Below are 17,971 nucleotides of genomic sequence, written 5' to 3' on the forward strand. Positions count from 1 at the left end.
TATCTCTTTCCAATGTGTCTTAATTCCTCTCCACTCTAGCAACCTCTTCTAAACTCCGCTAATGCTCATCTTGTCTCTACACCCATGATCTCTACTTTGCAAGTGCAATAATACACAGTTCTCAGTCTTCATCTTGCGTGACTTACTAGCAACAATTATACAATTAAACATTCTCTGTTTGAACCACTGTTTTCACTTGGCTTCTGGAAACCCACTCTCTTAACTTCTCTACATAGTTCACTAGCAGCTCCTTACCATTATTTTTTGCTAGTTTCTTTTCACCTCTCAGTCTCTAAGAGTTGAACCATCCACGGGTTCAGTGCTTGGACCATTTATCTTTTCTAACCACACTCCTTTTATGTCATCTGATCTTAGGGCTTTTTAATACCACCTATGTTCTAATAATCTGTCTTTTCTTCATTTAGATTTATCCATATTCTAACTACTGCTTGTACCTCCACGAATTCCTCTTTAGTCCAAACCACATTCATCTGTTTTCTAGATTTTTTGCAATAGTCTTTTTAAATTGTTTCTGTGCTTTAAATTTTAACCCACTCTAGTCACTTCTCAACATTCAGGCAGAGTGGTCCTCTGAGTTTTCTACTCCCACCAACAATGCACAAGGGTTCCCTTTTCTCCACATCCTCGCCAGCACTTGTTGTTTGTTGATTTATCAATGTTTGTTGATTTATCAATGATAGACATGCTGACAGGAATGAGGTGATATCTCATTGTGGTTTTTATTTGTATTTCTCTGATTATTAGTGACGTTGAGCATCTTTTCATGTCTATTGGCCAACTGTATGTCCTTTTGGAGAAATATCTGTTCAAATCCTCTACCCATTTTTGTATTGGATTATTTGTTTTTTTGGTGTTGAGTGTAAGTTTATTTTTGTGGATATTTTGAAGAAAGAATTTTAAAACTATTATAAATTTTAGATATTAACCCCTTGTCAGATGTATTATTGGCAAATATCTTCTCCCATTCAGTGGGATGCCTTTTTGTTTGGTTGATGTTTTCCTTTGCTGTGAAAAAATTTTTAGTTGGTTGTAGTCCCATTTGTTTATTTTTTTCTTTTGTTTCCCTTGCCCAAGGAGATCGATCATTAAAAATATTGCTAAGGGTAATATCTGAGTGTTTACTTCATATATTTTCTTCTAAGAGGTTTATGGTTTCAGGTCTTACATTTAAGTCTTTAATCAATTTTGAGTTCATTCTTGTATATGGTGAAAGAAGATAATCTAGTTTCATTTTTGCATGTATCTGTCCAGTTTTCCCAGCACCATTTATTAAATAAACTGTATTTACCCCAGCGTAAATTATTGCTTCCTTTGTCGTAGATTAAATGACCATATAGGTATAGATTTATTTCTGGACTCTTTACTCTGTTCCATTGATCTATGTGTCTTTTTTTATGCCAAATGCCATGCCATTTTGATTACTATGGTCTTGTGGTATAATTTGATATCAGGTAGCTTGATACCTCCATCTCTGTTCTTCTTTCTCAGGATTTCCATGGCTATTCAGCATCTTTTATGGTTCATATAAATTTTAGGATTATTTATTCCTGTTTTGTGAAAAATGCTATTGGTATTTTGATAGAGATTGTGTTGAATCTATATATTGCTTTGGGTAGTATGGACATTTTAACAGTATTAATTCTATCCATCCATGAACATGATATATGTTTTCATTTTTTTTGTTTTTTTGTTTTTTGTTTATGTTTTTTTGTTTTGTTTTAAATTTCTCTCCTCAATGTCCTTTAATTTTCTGAGTACAGGTCTTTTAATGCCTTGATTAAATTTATTCCTAAACATTTTTTTCCATGCAATTGTAAATTGGTTTATTTCTTAAATACTCTTTCTGAGATTTCTTTATTGGTGTATAAAAATGCAATTGACTTCTGGATATTTATTTTGTGTCCTACTTTACTAAATTCATTTGTCAGTTCTAAAAGTTTTTCCTTGGAATCTTTGGGTTCTCTCTATGTATCATCACGTCATCTGCAGATAATGACAATTTTACTTCTTCCTGTCCCATTTATGCCCTTTATTTTTCTTGTCTGATTGTTGTGTCTAGAACTTCCAGTATTATGTAGAATAAAAGTGGTTTGAAAGATGGCATTCTTGTCTGGTTCATTACCTTAAGGGGGATGGTTTTAGTTTTCTCCCATTGCTGTGGATTTGTCACATGTATATGGGCTTCATTATGTTGCAATATTTTCCCTTTATTCCCACTTTGCTGAGAATTTTTATTATAAATTAATGTTGGATTTTGTCAATTTTTTTTCTTTGTGTCTTGAAATGACCATATGACTTTTATTTTTCATTTTGTTTATGTGGTGTATCACAGTAATTGCTTTGTGGATATTGAATCAAACTTGTATGCCAAGAATGAATCCCACTTGATCATGGTGCATGATGTTTTTAATATATTGCTGAATCCAGTTTGCTAATGCTTTGTTGAGGATTTTGCATCTATGATGACTTGGGAGCCTTCCCTCCTCTTGAATTTTTGAAATAGTTTGAGGAGAATAGATGTTATTTCTTTTTTGAATGTTTGGTAAAATTAACCTATGAAGTCATCTGATCCAGGACTTTTTTTTATTGGGAGCTTGTTGATTACTGATTCAATTCCTTTGGTAGTCATGGGTCTGTTCTGATTTTCTGTTTCTTCTTGATTCTGCCTTGGAAGAATGTATGCCTTTAGGAATTTATCCATTTCTTCCAGACTGTCCAATTTGTTGTTGTATAGTTACTCATAATGTTTTATTTTCTTTGTTTTTTTGTTTTTGTTTTTGTTTGTTTGTATTTCTGTGGTGTCAGCTGTCACTTCTCTTTCACTTCTGATTTTATTTATTTGGGTCCTCTCTTTCTTGATAAGTCTGGTTAAAGGTTTGTCATTTTTTTTTATTAAATAAATAAATAAATAAATATATAAATAAATAAATAAAACAGCTCTTGGTTTCATTGATCTTTTGTATTTTTTTTAGTGTTTGTTTTGTTTATTTCCACTCTTGTCTTTATTATTCCCTTCCTTGTACTCTCTTTGGGCATTATTTGCTGTTCTTCTTCTAGTTGCCTTAGGTGTAAAAAATAGACTGTTTATTTGAGATTTTCCTTGTTTCTTTATTTAGGCCTGCATTGCTTGAATGTCCCTCTTAGGACTGCTTTCCCTGTGTCCCATAGATTTTGGGTTGTTGTGTTTTCATTTTCATTTGTCTCAAGGTATCTTTTGATTTCTTCCTTGATCTCATTGTTGACCCATTTATTATTTAGCAGCACGTTGTTTAGTCTCCATGAGTTTGTGTGTTATTCAGGTTTTTTTGTTTTGTTTGTTTTGTTTTGTTTTCTTCTAATTGATTTCTAGTTTCATAGTACTATGGTCAGAGACAATGCTTGGCATGATTTCAATCTTTTTAAATTTATTGAAATGTGTTTTGTGGTCTAATATGTGGTCTATCTTGGAAAATGCTGTGTTTCCCTGAAAATAAGACCTAGCCAGACATCAGCTCTAATGCATCTTTTGGAGCAAAAACTAATATAAGACCCAGCCTTATATAAGATATATCTTATATTATATCTTATATTATATTAAGACCTGGCATTATATTATATTATATTATATTATATTATATTATATTATACCTGCCCTTATATTAAAATAAGACCAGATCTTATATTATTTCTGCTCCAAAAGACACATTAGAGATGATTCTCCGGCTAGGTCTTAATTTCCAGGAAACACAGTATGCAATGTGCACTTGAAAAGAATGTGTATTCTGCTGTTTGGGGGGTGAAATGCTCTAAAAATACCAATTAAATCCATCTGATCTAGTATGTCATTTAAGGCAGCTGTTTCCATGTTGATTTTTTGTCTGGAAGAACTGTCCATTGGTGTCAGTGGGATTTTAAAGTCCCCTCCTATGATTGTGTTACTGTTTTTCTCTGTCTTTATGTCAGTCAATATTTGTTTTCTATGTAGGTGCTTGTGTGTTAGGTGCATAAATATTTATCAGGGTGATTGATGTCATCTTGTTGGATTGAGACATTGATGTAATGTCTCTTATTATAGTCTTCATTTTAAAGTCCATTTTGTCCAATATAAGTATTGATACTCCAGCTTTTTTTCTCATTCCATTTGCATGAAATAACTTTCTTCATCCCTTTAGTTGAATTCTGTGTGTGTCTTTTGATCTGAGGTGCGTCTCTTGTAGATAGCACACTCCCGGTTCTTGTTTTCTTATCCACTCAGCTACCCTGTCTTTTGATTGAAGCATTTAATCTATTTACATTCAAATGATTATTGATAGGTACATAGTTATTGTCATTTTAGTCATACTTTTGATCTCTGTTTGTTTCCTCCTGTCTTCTGCTTACAGAAGTCCTTTCAACATTTCTTATAATACTGGCTTGCTGCTAGTGAATTTTTTTATTTTTTTCTTGTCTGAGAAGCTCTTTATCTCTCCTTCAATTTTCAATGATAGCCTTGCTGGATAGAGTAGTCTTGGTTGTAGGCCCTCATTTTTCATCACTTTGAATACTCCTGCCACTCCCTTCTAGCCTACAAAGTTTCTGTTGAGAAATCCGCTTTATAGTCTTATGGGAGCTCCCATGTAAGTAAGAAGTTGTCTTTCTCTTGCTGCTTTTAGGATCTGCTTTGTCTTTAACCTTTGCCATTTTAATTATCATGTGTCTTAGTGTGGGCCTGTTTGGGTTAATCTTGTTTGGGACTCTTTACACTTCCTGGGCTTGAATATCTATTTCGTTCACCAGGTTAGGGAAGTTTTCAGTCATTATTTCTTCAGGTAGGTTCTCAATCCCTTGCTCCCTCTCTTCTTTTTCTAGTACTCTTATGGCAAATGTTGTTATGCTTAATGTTTTCCCACAGATCCCGTAAACTATGTTCATTTTTAAATATATATTCCTTTTTTTTTTCTTTTTGTTGTTCGCATTGGGTGTTTTCTGCTACCTCATCTTCTAAATCACTGATTCAGTTCTCTGCTTCATCTAATCTACTGTTGATTCCTTCTAGTGTATTCTTCATTTCAATTATTTGTTCTTTATTTCTAACTGGTTCTTTTTTATGGTTTCTATGTCCATCTTTATGCTTCTATCTCTTTGTTAAAATTCTCACTAAGTTTCTTAATCATTCTTATAATCAGTGTTTTAAACTCTGTCTCAGGTTGGTTGGTTACCTCCATTTTATTTAGTTCTATTTCTGGACGTTTCTCCTGTTCTGTTATTTGGTACATGTTTCTTTGTTTCCTCCTTCTGACTGTTGCTCTGTGTTTGATTCAATGTCTGAGATAGATCCGCTATGGCTCTCATTCTTTGCTGGATGGACTTATGTAGCACATATCCTGTGTGGTCCAATTGTACAGGCTCCTTGATCTATGTTGTGTGTTCCAGGAGTGTTCCTTGAATGTGTTGTGTATATTCTCCTGTTGTGGTTGATTTTTCATTGCTTTTGGTGCATCAATGGGTGGGTTTGACTCCCAGGCTGTCTGGCTGTGAGGATTAGCTATTCCCACAGTGTAAGACCTGCTGTGTGGGGGCTGACCCCTCAGAGAAGAATTTGTCCCTGTGGGCTCTTGTGCCTGTTGAGACCCCCATTTGCATGTGCTGTTTGTGGGGCTAACCAGTGCTTTGGTGTGGTCTCATACTGGCCTCTGGGTGTCTTGTTTCAGGTGTCTCTTTGGAGGCACTCCTGTGCCAGCCAATTTTAACCTTGCCTGTTACCAGCCCGCAGCTACCTGGTAGGAGCCACAAAGCTATATGTGTTTGGCTGCTACCTTTGCTGGGCCTGGAGGCATGTGGGTGTGATCTTGCTGTATACCAAGGCCAGCTGACACCAGCAGTGGACCTGAGGCAACTTAGCAAAAGGCCCAGGGTCCCCACAGCCTATCGCCACCCACTGGCTGCCATCAGGCCCAGCCATTAAAAGAGCCTCCTTGGGTGCATGAGATGGGCCAATTGACCCAGTGTTGAGAGTGCCCTCAGCAATGCTGCACTAGCCTAGCGGGGTGGTGTCCAAGGGAGTCACGGTGTATGGCCAGTTGTTTTTACAAAGTTAATGCAGATTCATTTCTTACATCAGTGTCCAGCCTGTTACTGCCTTGCCCAGCACAGAAGTGCACTGCAGCTAGCCACGATCTCAGGCTTGCAAATTCTCGAGAGCTGCCCAAGAGTGGCTACGGTACATTTTTTGGATCACTGTCACCACCAAAATCTCCCTGGGCCATCGTGGGCTGTTCAGTTCTATAAAAGGCCTCTGTGACTTGTGGAGTGGGCTGGCTACCCAAGAATGGAAAGTGTTCCTAGCAATGCATCTGTAGGTGGGAGTGTGGAACATGGAGCTAAGGGGTGTGGTTGATGTTTTCTCCAAAGTCAATGCATCTCAGTTTCTGCACTGGTACTTGGCCAGCGACCATCCTACAAAAAATGCCTATAGAACATCACAGCCAGCCACCGCCCATCTCTGGCCCATAGATTCCCAAGAGCTGCCCAAGAGACACTGTGGCACAGGTCTTGGGTTACCATCCACGAGCAAATATTCCCTAGGCTGCCGAGTCCTCAAAGCTGAGTCAAAAAGGTTTTCACAGCCTGTGGGGCAGGGCCAGCAGCCCAGCAGTCAAGACTGTCCAGGCAATGTAGCACTAGCTGTATGGGGTAGGGATGCAGGGCGTCACCAAGGCAGTACAGATTCCACCAGACCAGTGTGGTTCCAGAGTTGGCCCTTTGGGGAGGGCTAAACACTGAAAAGATGGAGCCCTCCTGTAGACCACATGTGTCTGGCTCCACACAAGGTCAACAATGTCTCCTGTCCATCCAGCTCTTACCCCAAAGCCATAACTCAGTCCTCCCCTGCATGTTCCTGGGCCAGCAGAGCTACTACCCCTCCACCATTGACCAGGTGAGTGTTTGCAAGTGAGGGAGTCTGTGTGTGGACTCTGTAAGAGGGCATCTGGGTTTTCAGCCGCCCTCCACCCCACCAAGATTGGCAGACTGAGGCCTTGATGATTTTCACTTCATGCCAGATGTCATGGGAACCCCTCTTCCCTGCACAGGTCACCTGGGCTGGGGAGCCCAGCATGGGACTAGGAGCCTTCCCTTTCAAGGGGGTCTTCTGCCACCAAGATATCGCTCCTGGCATTCAACCACCATAGGCTTGAGGTCAGCTGGCTTCACGTCTCCCCCCTCTTACCAGTCTGAGTGTGGCCTTTTCTCTAAATCCTTAGTTATAGGGGTTCTGTTCTGCAAGTCTTCAGATAATTCTTGAGGTTGTTTTTTCTATAATTCATTTGCAATTTTGATGTGATCCTGGGATGCAGCAGGCATCCCAATCCACCATCTTGAACCTCCCACACATTTACTATTTATTGACTGTCTCCTCTGACTAGTAGATATGCTGTAAGAGCACAGAAATTTTTGACTATTTTGTTTACTGAATAATTCATAAGAACCTAAAACACTGCACATAGTTTCCAAATACTTGTGGGGTGAATGAATGGATGGATGGATGAATTTCCGGCTTCTGACTGAGCTAACCTTGATACTTTTACTATTTGGATTTCTGAAGAGTAAGGATGGCTCTTTTGATTTCACTGATGTACAGAGTAGGGTGAAGCTGAGCCTAACTGCCTGGAACATACCTGCACTGCAGCCAGCTGACAAGATACTCTAAGGCCGTCTTCTACAGCTACTAGGAAAAAAAAAAAAAGAAAAGAAAAGAAAACAAAAAAATAACATAGAAAATAAATGAATCTGGCCTTTTAAAATACCCACCTACTTTCAAGACCTGGGCTAGGCTTAGAGGCTAAGGGAGAGTCTAATATGAAGCTGTAATATACCTATAGCTTTCCACTATTCACAATATCCAAGACATGGAAACAACTGAAATATCCATCCGTAGACTATTGGATAAAGAAACTGTGGTATATTTATACAATGGAGTATTACTCAGCCATTAAGAAGAATGAAATATTACCATTTGCAATGTCATGGGTGGACCTAGATAACATTATGCTAAGTGAAATAAATTGGATGGAGAAAGTCAAATATCATATGATCTCACTTATATGTGTTCCTGTTTATTCTAAAGAACAGAATAAACAAACAAAACAGAAATAGACTCAGAGATAAGGGGGGGGGGAAACTGAGGTTTCCTAGGTGGGAGGGGATGGGGATGAAGGAGAAAGTAAAGAGATTAGAAAGTACAAATTAGTAGTCACAATATAGCCACGGGGATACGAAATACAGTTTGGGGATATAATCAATAATGTTGTAAAGATTTTGTAGGGGGTCAGATGGACACTTGTCTTATTAGGGAGGCCACTTCATGGACTGTGTAAATGTCTGACTACTGTGCTGTACACCTGAAGCTAAAGCTGAATAATATTGAATGTCAGCTATAATTAAATATATATGTATATATATATATATATATATATATATATATATATATATATATATATGGAGAGAGAGTGAGAGGATAGCATAGGGAATACTGTCAATGGAATTGTATCAGCTGTACATAATATCAGAAGGGTAGTATATTGTGGGAGGGTGTTATGACTTTCTGAGGTGCGTAAATGTCTATTACATTGTTTTGTACTCCAGAAACAAAAAAACAAAACAAAACAAAAAAAAAAAACAATGAATGCAGGGAAGCTGTAATAGAGAAGATTGCCACCAGAGGGCACTGTGATACTTCTTTGGGATGTTTAGCTTCCCAATGTAGGCTTGCAAGAAGCTTGGAGACAAAAGCTTTAAAAAACCTATACAGGAATATTTTGCTTATGTTGTTAATTACTTTGCTTCATTTTGAAAATACATAGGATAAGAAAGAATGTGTTAAACTGCAGTTGGAATAAAATAATCACAAAGGATATTAATAGAAATTTCACACCAAAAATATATGCAATGTCCCTTAAATGGAATGTGAATATACGGAGCGTATGTCATAATTTTGAAAATGCTCATTAAAATAACACTGAGATACAATTTTTCACCTATCGTATTTTCAAGAATCTAAAAGTTTGCCCACGATCAGTATCACAGATTGTTGGTAGGAACAATAATTAGTTGTGATTCTCAAGGAGGAAACTTTGCCAAACGTTTGAAAGTTATGAATACATTAACTTTTTATGTCCCTCCACACACTCCTAAGAATGTATCCTACTGATGTACCTCTTAGATACTAGATTATGCAAAGTTTTGGTTTTGTCTTTTTTGTTTTTAAGGCAGGGTGTAGGATAATAATATACATACATATTTGTATTTGAAAAAGTTTTGCCAGGACACACAAGTGCCAACATATATGTTTATGTTGAGGGTGGCAAATATAGAGGATGGAGGCAAGGGTAGGAATAAGACTTTGTCCTATATGCCATTTACAGGCTTAGAGTCATGTAAATGTATTACCTATTGACAAAACACTATTTTCTTTAAATGCCAGGGGAAAAAGCAAAAGACAAATTGGTTAGTCCTTGAGAAAATCTGGCAGTTCAACTGGTTTGTCATTCAAATGTATCAGGTACATAAAGGTGTTTCTAGTCAGAATTACCTAGTTTGCAAGTTATTAACTACTTAAAATCAATTAGGAGTAGTCCTTCTGGAAGCCTTGAAATAGGTGAATTTTCCAGTAAAGCTGTCACAGAGAAAAGTTGAGTGTCACTTGGATTTTCCTTTGGGATGGCTTCTTCTTCAAAGTTTTCTTGATTTTCCATGATAGTCTTATTCCTGACTTTGTACCATTTGTCACAGATTGATCTGCCCTTTGTGCAAAGAATAAATAAGTTACTGAGTTTTTTCCTTACTTAGTAATGGCTTTTTATAGTAATACATATTCATTTCTCCACTTAATGTTTGTTGAGTATCTACTATGCACTGGCAATGAACCACCGTCTGAGGATACGAGTCTGTCAGACATAACCTTTCCCTTCCTTCAAGGAGCTCGATCATGTAAGGTTTCATGGTCTAATTGCCTTGTAGAGCGATATGTGCCATGGCAAACGAAACAGGGTATGATCTCCTTTTCCTGAGAGAGACTGGAGAGATCCTTCACATCATTTTATGGATTTTAAAATAAGAGTAGGGATTCTCTGGGCAAAAGGGTTGGCCTGTGTGGAGAAAAGAGAATTGTTCTTAAGCAGAAGGAAAAACGTGTGAAAGTCATATATTTGAAAATACATGGTCTATTAGAACAAATACTGGAGAGTTTAGTATGACTAGAGTGTGTTTGTATTTGTTGATTTATGTTTTGCATTCTGAGAGAAATTACTGACACTATTTCTACTATTATTAAACACTTAGTAGTATGTGCTCCAGCTACATTATGCCAATTAATCCTAACAACAAAACTGAAGCAGTCATTATTATCTCCATGGTACAGAGAAGCACACTAAGAAATATAAAGGCTAAGTGATTTGTCTAGAGTTACACATGTAGGTAAAGTTGGGGTCAAATCAACAACTGATATCAAATCCCATGATCCAAAGTGTGACATTTTCCTTTCAGATTCATACTTTACCTTTCTCCATCCTAGTCTCCAGTGCCCAAAATCAGCCTGGGTTTAGTTCATCAACAGTACCCCTTGAGCTTGGGAGTCCAATATGGTTTATCCCAAAGGTAGTGTAGGCAGAAAACCAGAGGGAAAAGAGAATTTTTGAGTTATATCCCATGGCTCCCTTCCATTCTGTCATCTTATGCTGGGACTGCCAGCTGGGACTGCCATACAAAGATCACTGCTGTGTCCAGGAGGCCCTCTCAACGTGCCTGACTCCTGGATGGCAGAAACTGCTTTCTGCCCTTGTACCTGCACATGTAAGACATTTAATGGCTCCACCACATCTTCCCTTGTGGTTCTTTTGCATACAGCCTATCACTTTGTAGCTAGGTTCTTTATTAAACTCTCCTCAAATTACCATCATTAGAAAGTTCCATCAGCTTTCAGTTGGCACCACATCCACATTTCAAAAGTCATTCTTATTGTCCAAGTGAGAGCAGATGAAAGTCCATTCTGGCAGTAGCATAGAAATGAAGGGTATAACATGGATTCCAAAATGATAGAGAGAAATCTGAATTTTAAAAAAAAGGCTGCAAGGAAAGAATATTCTTTGCTAAGGTTTGAGTTCTATAAAGGAATTCACATGAACCTTTGTTGCACCTTTCACATTACGCTGCACAGAAAAAACAAACAAGCAAACCTCTTAAACTAAATTCTTAACAGTAAGATGGAACCAAACGGTGGTTGCTAAGTTGGCGCCAGAACCAGGTTAATGTCTGGGTGTGCTGAAGGACGTGGAGCCACACTACTCATTCACAGAGGTGATTAGTCTCAAGTAGGTATGACAATAAGTAAGAGGATAACCTGGCAGGTGGGTCATGCAGTAGGGTATATCAACCTGTCCAGTCTTGGTTCTGAGGATTCAGATAGGTAGTGAACATCAGGAGGAATGGATCCCTATTGTGACATGTAGGTCAGAGTCCAACTCCATCTCCTGGGGAAGGGCTAAAGGCAAAGGCAAAACACATGTTGACTGGACAAATGGCAACAAGAATGCATATCACTGCATCTCTTGCATGTTTCCTTAAAGCACCCCATGGTGCACCAGCCTGGAGCGAGGCTGACAGTGATGGTCAGGTTGATCTAATCACGGGGCATGGAAGGCCCTAGCATCCCATTCACAGGGCTGCCGAGCTCTGAAGGTGTGCCCGCCTATGCTCTTATCATGTGATCAAAATGTCTATTTTCCTCGTATGTTCCAAAGCTGCAACACTCTGGTGTATCTGTGGAAATATCAGTGTTCTTCATCCGTGTCTCTCAAGTTGAAGAATATAAAATAGGGCAGGCATAAAACTAATGGAATTGCATTATTAAATTCTGTTTCTTATGTGATTCCTTTCCATGGTGAAAAAAAGGAATTCAGAAAATGAAATATTTTCAACATTAGCTTCTTTCTTGGGTTTAAACATGTGTTTTGATTTATAGTCTCTAAGGACGATGTATAGAAAATGGCTTCTTAAATTAACACGTCAATTACTTAAACTAAATGGATAGGAATGATTGCACTGAAACAATAAATAACCTTTTATAAGGAACATTTTGCAGAAGATAAAATATAGATGGTCCCTTTGACTTATGCAGGTACTATATTAATCACTGAGGTGTAAATTATAGAGGTGAAGAGTTTACACTTCTTTCCTTTGTGTTCAGCATTCTGATAAATGAGTACCTAATGTGACAAGAAAAGATAACATAATGAATATCTTATTATGCTTGAAGGGACATGAAAAAAAAAAAATGACTGACATTGTATTTTGTTCCAGGTAGGAATAAAAAAGCAAGCAGTTCCTGGCCTGTGATACTCCAGTTAAGGGTGTCTGACTGACGGCATGTTGGCACCAGCATTGAGGGAAGTGATGGGCTTCAGCTCCAGGTGAGTTCAATTCTGCAAGACACAATATGTGCATATATCTGACTCTTCCCCACTGAGTTCATGAAGTAACTCCATTAAGCCTTTTACCCTTTCAAAATATCGGGCTACTGCATTTTTTGAAAAAAAGATTGTTGTTTTTAAATTGCTGTTTTAAAGATAATGTGCATTCTTTTCTTTTTTCTTTCAATGTTAATGGTAGAATAGGTAATTATGGAGGAGTTCCCTGCTCAACTTAGTGTCAAAATACCTGAACTACAAGCAGAGTGAAAGATGAATCTTCACACAGTATTTGGGGCTAAGAGAGAAGGATATTTATTGAAGTGACCAAAGTGGGAACCCAGAGTGATTAAACATTTCAAAATTACAGTGTCTCATAGCCTTCTTAATGGCAGGCACTAAAGGCTGAGTTACCCTTGAGAATCTACACTCGTGTCACTTCCAGAGTTATGCAATTAGAGCAGGCAGATAACGGCATAACTCAAAAGACTCCCTGATTTCTGGGTTTCAAATCATAAGAGATCAGAAGTAATGGTCAAACATATCCTTTTGCTGCACAGAATCATATTATGCTTCTTTCTGATTCTGTACCTTCAGCAATCTGTAATCAGGATTGCTGATGTCACCTGCTGACATTAATATGAAACTTCTGTGTGTTGAATAGAGTGATAGTCTATAGATTTAGAGAATGAAAGATACAAATGTTTTAAATTCATTATTTTTTTGTATAATTTGCAAGTCCTACATACTAGGCCTACATGCACATCTTATTGTAATTCATGTAGAATCTCTGCCTTCTACAGTTCAAAGGCTAATAAGACAATAACAAGATAAGCTAATTAAAACAACTAGGACAGGTGCTATAAAAAGGTTATAAGGAACATGCAATAAGAATTTTGTCTGTTTATCAAATATGTTAATCCCTCCTTTTGACACAGTGATACTGTATCTAGTGATTTAATGTAATACCATAAATAGGACATCAGAAAAGATTTAAACAAAAGATATTTCTCACAATCTGTTTTGATAGCAGTGAAAATGATAATCGGCCAAAATACTTAACTGTATAGAATTTATAATTGTTTTCAAATATTGAAATCCTGTAGAACTATTCCAATAGATACTTTAAAGAATACTTATGACATGGAAGAAGAAGCAGGTACATTTTTTTTTTTAATTTAAAGAAATCAGGGTGAAATATGTCCTTATAGGATAACATTTGTATGTTTATGGCAAAAAAAGAAGGGAAAAGAACTATATGATGATTTTCATTGTTTTTACTTTTAACTTACTTTTTTTCCCTGATGTTTCACAATTGATATTTTACTATAATCAGAAAAAAATAAAACTTTTAATTTTGAACATTAAGTCATTGCTTTTTACAAGATAACGGTGGTGTTATAGATGAATAAGGTCATGAAAAAAATAGTCATCACATTTTCCAGGTTCATATATATATATATATGAACCCACACTCTAATTGTGCACTAAATCAATATACCAAATGAACCACAGGTATGACCCTCACCTAGTCCTCTTTCCTTCAGATTCCTCTTTAGTGGAGTCTCCACTTTCCACTGTCCCCAGTATCAAATATTAAAAAGCAGAATCCTGCTTGACAAGGAAAGGTGTCTGTGAGGGGTTGCCCAGGTGGACTGAGTAGGCCTGAATTATCCCTAATGAATAGGAGAAAGGTGCAAGCATGTTAATAATTTATTATTGTAATAATAACTTTTATTGATCATTGAAATTATTTTTCTCCCTTTTTCTATCATAAGTGCATTTAGTCTTGATAATTCTACATCATTTTCTTTTTTATGCTTTTTTTCCCAACATGCACATTATAAATGTGTGAGGAGAAAGGCAAAAAAACTGATAGTAGTTTGGAGTTGTGAACACACCGGCACAGGTGTGGAGGAACAGATTTGGTATTGGTTGACCTGGGCTCAAATATTTATTCTGCCGTGAATGAGTTAAGAAGCCCAGAGCATACTATTCTCCTCAAGCCTTTGAGGTTTAATTATTTGTTGGTTATAAATGGTCCTGATTCTATACATCAACTAATACAATGTTTGTGGACATCTTTTACAAATGTTTAAAGACTTTTCAAGTATGAATATTGATTGCTGTTACCTATCAGAAAGAATAGATACAACTTACCAAAACACACAGACGTGTGCATATGTGTGTGTTCTCGTATGCATAGAGAGAGAGAGACTGCTTCTCCTGAAGTAGGAGTAGTTCTTGTTCCTGTAGTGAAATACCACTTTTGCTTTTCAGTAACGTATATTTAAGTAAGTACTTGCAGAGAAAGTTTCCTCCTTTTCACTTTAATGTAACTGACCTGTCCATCAAATCAGCATCATTCAGTAGTTCAGGAGGTGTTCTCTCTACCCTTCATCACGAAGGAAATTCAGTTCTGAACCAAATCCCAAGATAATGAGCTTGGCAACCCAAACAACTTCATTTTATGAAATCCACTCACAAAATAAACGTGGTATGAAAATTAAGACAGAATATTGAGATAGCATTGGTTCATTGATCTGGAAATCATTCTAACTGTATAATATTAATAACACTCCATAACCTGAAATTTAAGCTGCAGCTAACATCACTGGGCAACAACAATTATTTCATAATATTAACAACTCTAGTAAACATTGAATTTTAACAATTGGATTTACATTTGCTTCAAGTACTATAATTAGTATATTTTGCAAACAATAATAAAATACTGGAAATTATCAGAGGATGAGAATTTGTTCATATGAATCAGTATTCATTAGTCATTCAAAATCATATGCCTAGAATAAATCAAAATGTATTTCATGTTGGTCTCACTGAAACCACTCAAGTTCCAAATAACGTATAGTAAAATCTGGGAAAATTTGATCATCACAAACCAAAACTCTCAACTGTTTTTTTTTGTTTTGTTTTGTTTTGTTTTTTTCTGTGTCCTTTATTCACATTTCTCAAGAAAATGCAAGTGACATGAAAATAGACCAGAGTTAAAAAAATGAGACTGACTTTCAAATGATGGTTCTCAATAACTAAAAGTTGACATGATTCAAAATATGTTAAGTATCTACTATGCAAACTGTATCTCCCTAGACCTATGAGGGATATAGATACTCATAAAGTATATCCCCCTTCAAGGAATTACCATCCACAAGAAAAGATATTATTGAATATTACTAACATACTATTTTATGCATAGATACGTATAGCATATGTATTCACTTAACTATTTATTAGTATTAGATGACAAAAAATAAGGAGAGACCAGGAAACAAATTTTTTCCAAGTTTGATTCGTGTTAGAACAACGGAGAAGGCTTTATGAAGGAAGTTGAATTTGATATCAATCAAGCAGGAATGATATGCAGGCTGGGAATGGCACTATAGATGGAGGGAACAATATGTATATAAAAATGACTTTGAATGTGGAGGACAGAGAAAAGGACAGCCAGCAATTTTTCATTTATTTATTAATTTATTAATTTCTTATTTATTTATTTATCTTTTTTTTTTAAGTAAAGGACAAGGAAAAGGATGGAGATTGAAAAGTAAAGGATGGAGATTAATTTTGGTGGTTTTGAATTTTAGCTCAAGGAGGTTTTTTTATTTATTTTGTGATCCTCCTGCAGTGACCTGTGGACTTTATATTGTGTTGGACCCCAAAACATCACAAGTACAAATGTTTTTAAATATTTTTTCTAACTTAATATGAAAATGATTAAGATTTTATGTTGTTGGAACATATAGTAGTTACTATTAATCTGTGTAGTCCGTAGCTTAAATATCACATAGGTGAAAAATTCAATCCCTATAGAAAAATTCAGTCCCTATAGAATAAAAAATGTAAAACTAATTTAACACTTTTTCCACATTCAAATAAGTTAATTTTCCACAAAAAAACATTATCACTCTCAAGGCTACAAATCAACAGTACTTGCAACTATTACACTAATTTTGACATATTACAAAAAACTTTTTTTTTCATTTGTAGTAAATAGAAATTTAAATTTATGATTGACAATGCTGCAAATGTATAGGTTAAAATGCAAATTTTATGGTAACAAATATTCAGTAACTTTTTTTATCTTTCTAAACAAAGGCTAGTGGGTAAACCATAGCTTCATTTTCTCAAACCACTTATGTCAATTTCTTAAAATTTATTTTGAATGTTTTTATCACCAGTTAGATATTTTGGCCTCTGTTTGCAACTATCATTTTAGTCAAGAATGAGTCAAATATATTTGAGGCTTATAAATTTTATTTCTACCGTTTATCAGTTCTATTAGTGATACAGTTATCATCACATTACCAACATTTTAAGTTATGGATAGATTTATTTTTGTTTGTTTTTCCTTCTTTTCCTTCATCTTCTGTGTTCCATTCATTGAGAAAGTTTTTGTTGATGTAAAACATTTTGTCAAGTTGTGAAAGTCTTCTTTCACATCCTCTTTTTATCATCGCTTTTGCTTTCCATTTTCCCCTGCCTAACCCCTTTTCCAAATTCAATTACTTTTTTCTTTGCAAATTATAAAAATGTTTTCTTACTGATTATTCTATTAGTGTTTCATATCTATTATTTTTCCTCTTAATTTTATTATTGACTTAGATATAAGCACTGCTATATAGTTATCATTCCTAAAAAAATGGCATCTCTTATTTATGCTGAGTTTTTGAGGGCTTAACATGGTGGCAGAATATTATATAGAATTATGAGATTAGAGTTACAAATACAAAACTGAAACTTAGAGAATAATTTGAATCTTAGTATATAGATTTTAGATTCCTTCCCATAAATAATATTTCAATATTATCATGGAACAGATGAAGATAAAAGCAAAAAGAAAAAGAAAAAAGAGGCGCTAGGACAAAAATTGTTTTGAGATATGAACATTAAAAGACAGGTGAATAACAATGAACGAGAGAAGGAATAATCTCAGGCTATACAGAAATGTAAGAAAATTTTGAAAGAAAACAGTTAAAAAAAAGTTATCCATGTTGTCATCTGCTGGATGTTGAAAAAAATAATAAAAGACTAGTGAATTAAATATTTCTGTTTAATAAAAATGAAAACAATGCTTTAAAAATATTATTTGGGGTGAAACAAAATTTTATGGTTATCCAAAAAGGTAAATCAATGTCCTTCATGAATTCTTTATAGAATATATAACCCTCTTCAATGCTTTTATAGAAAATAAGACCTCAAATATAAAAATGTCAACTATTGCCCTCCTTTATTCTTGATCAATGACAGATGTTGGAGATGACATATAACATTGAAAGCTCACATCTGACAATAGTAGATATTAAATATACACTGTTCTTGTAGAGGGCAATATGCACATTCCTGTTGAATAAGGCAATGTTGTTTTGTTGTTGTTGTTGTTTTTGTTAATCCTCCTAAATGAGAAGAATTTTCTTATGTTTTCAGGCATCACAAGTGACTTTTCTCTTTCTGAAATAGAATAAATGATCATTGACACTAAAATTTGTGGTATCTTAAATGTGTAATGATGT

At 35.7% G+C, this 17,971-nt stretch overlaps 1 protein-coding gene across 32 annotated transcripts in view; it reads left to right on the forward strand.

Moving 5' to 3' along the window:
* The window catches only part of PTPRD (protein tyrosine phosphatase receptor type D), a 2,053,994-nt gene that overhangs the window by 608,900 nt on the left and 1,427,123 nt on the right, over positions 1 to 17,971 (forward strand). For all 32 annotated transcript variants that reach the window (XM_081066962.1, XM_081066971.1, XM_081066973.1 and 29 more), the window contains one exon: positions 12,334 to 12,443. The gene's annotated coding sequence lies outside the window, so the exon portion shown is untranslated. The remainder of the gene's footprint in view (positions 1 to 12,333; positions 12,444 to 17,971) is intronic.

This window comes from Rhinolophus hipposideros (assembly GCF_964194185.1).
Source record: "Rhinolophus hipposideros genome assembly, chromosome: 11".
Classification (NCBI taxonomy): domain Eukaryota; kingdom Metazoa; phylum Chordata; class Mammalia; order Chiroptera; family Rhinolophidae; genus Rhinolophus; species Rhinolophus hipposideros.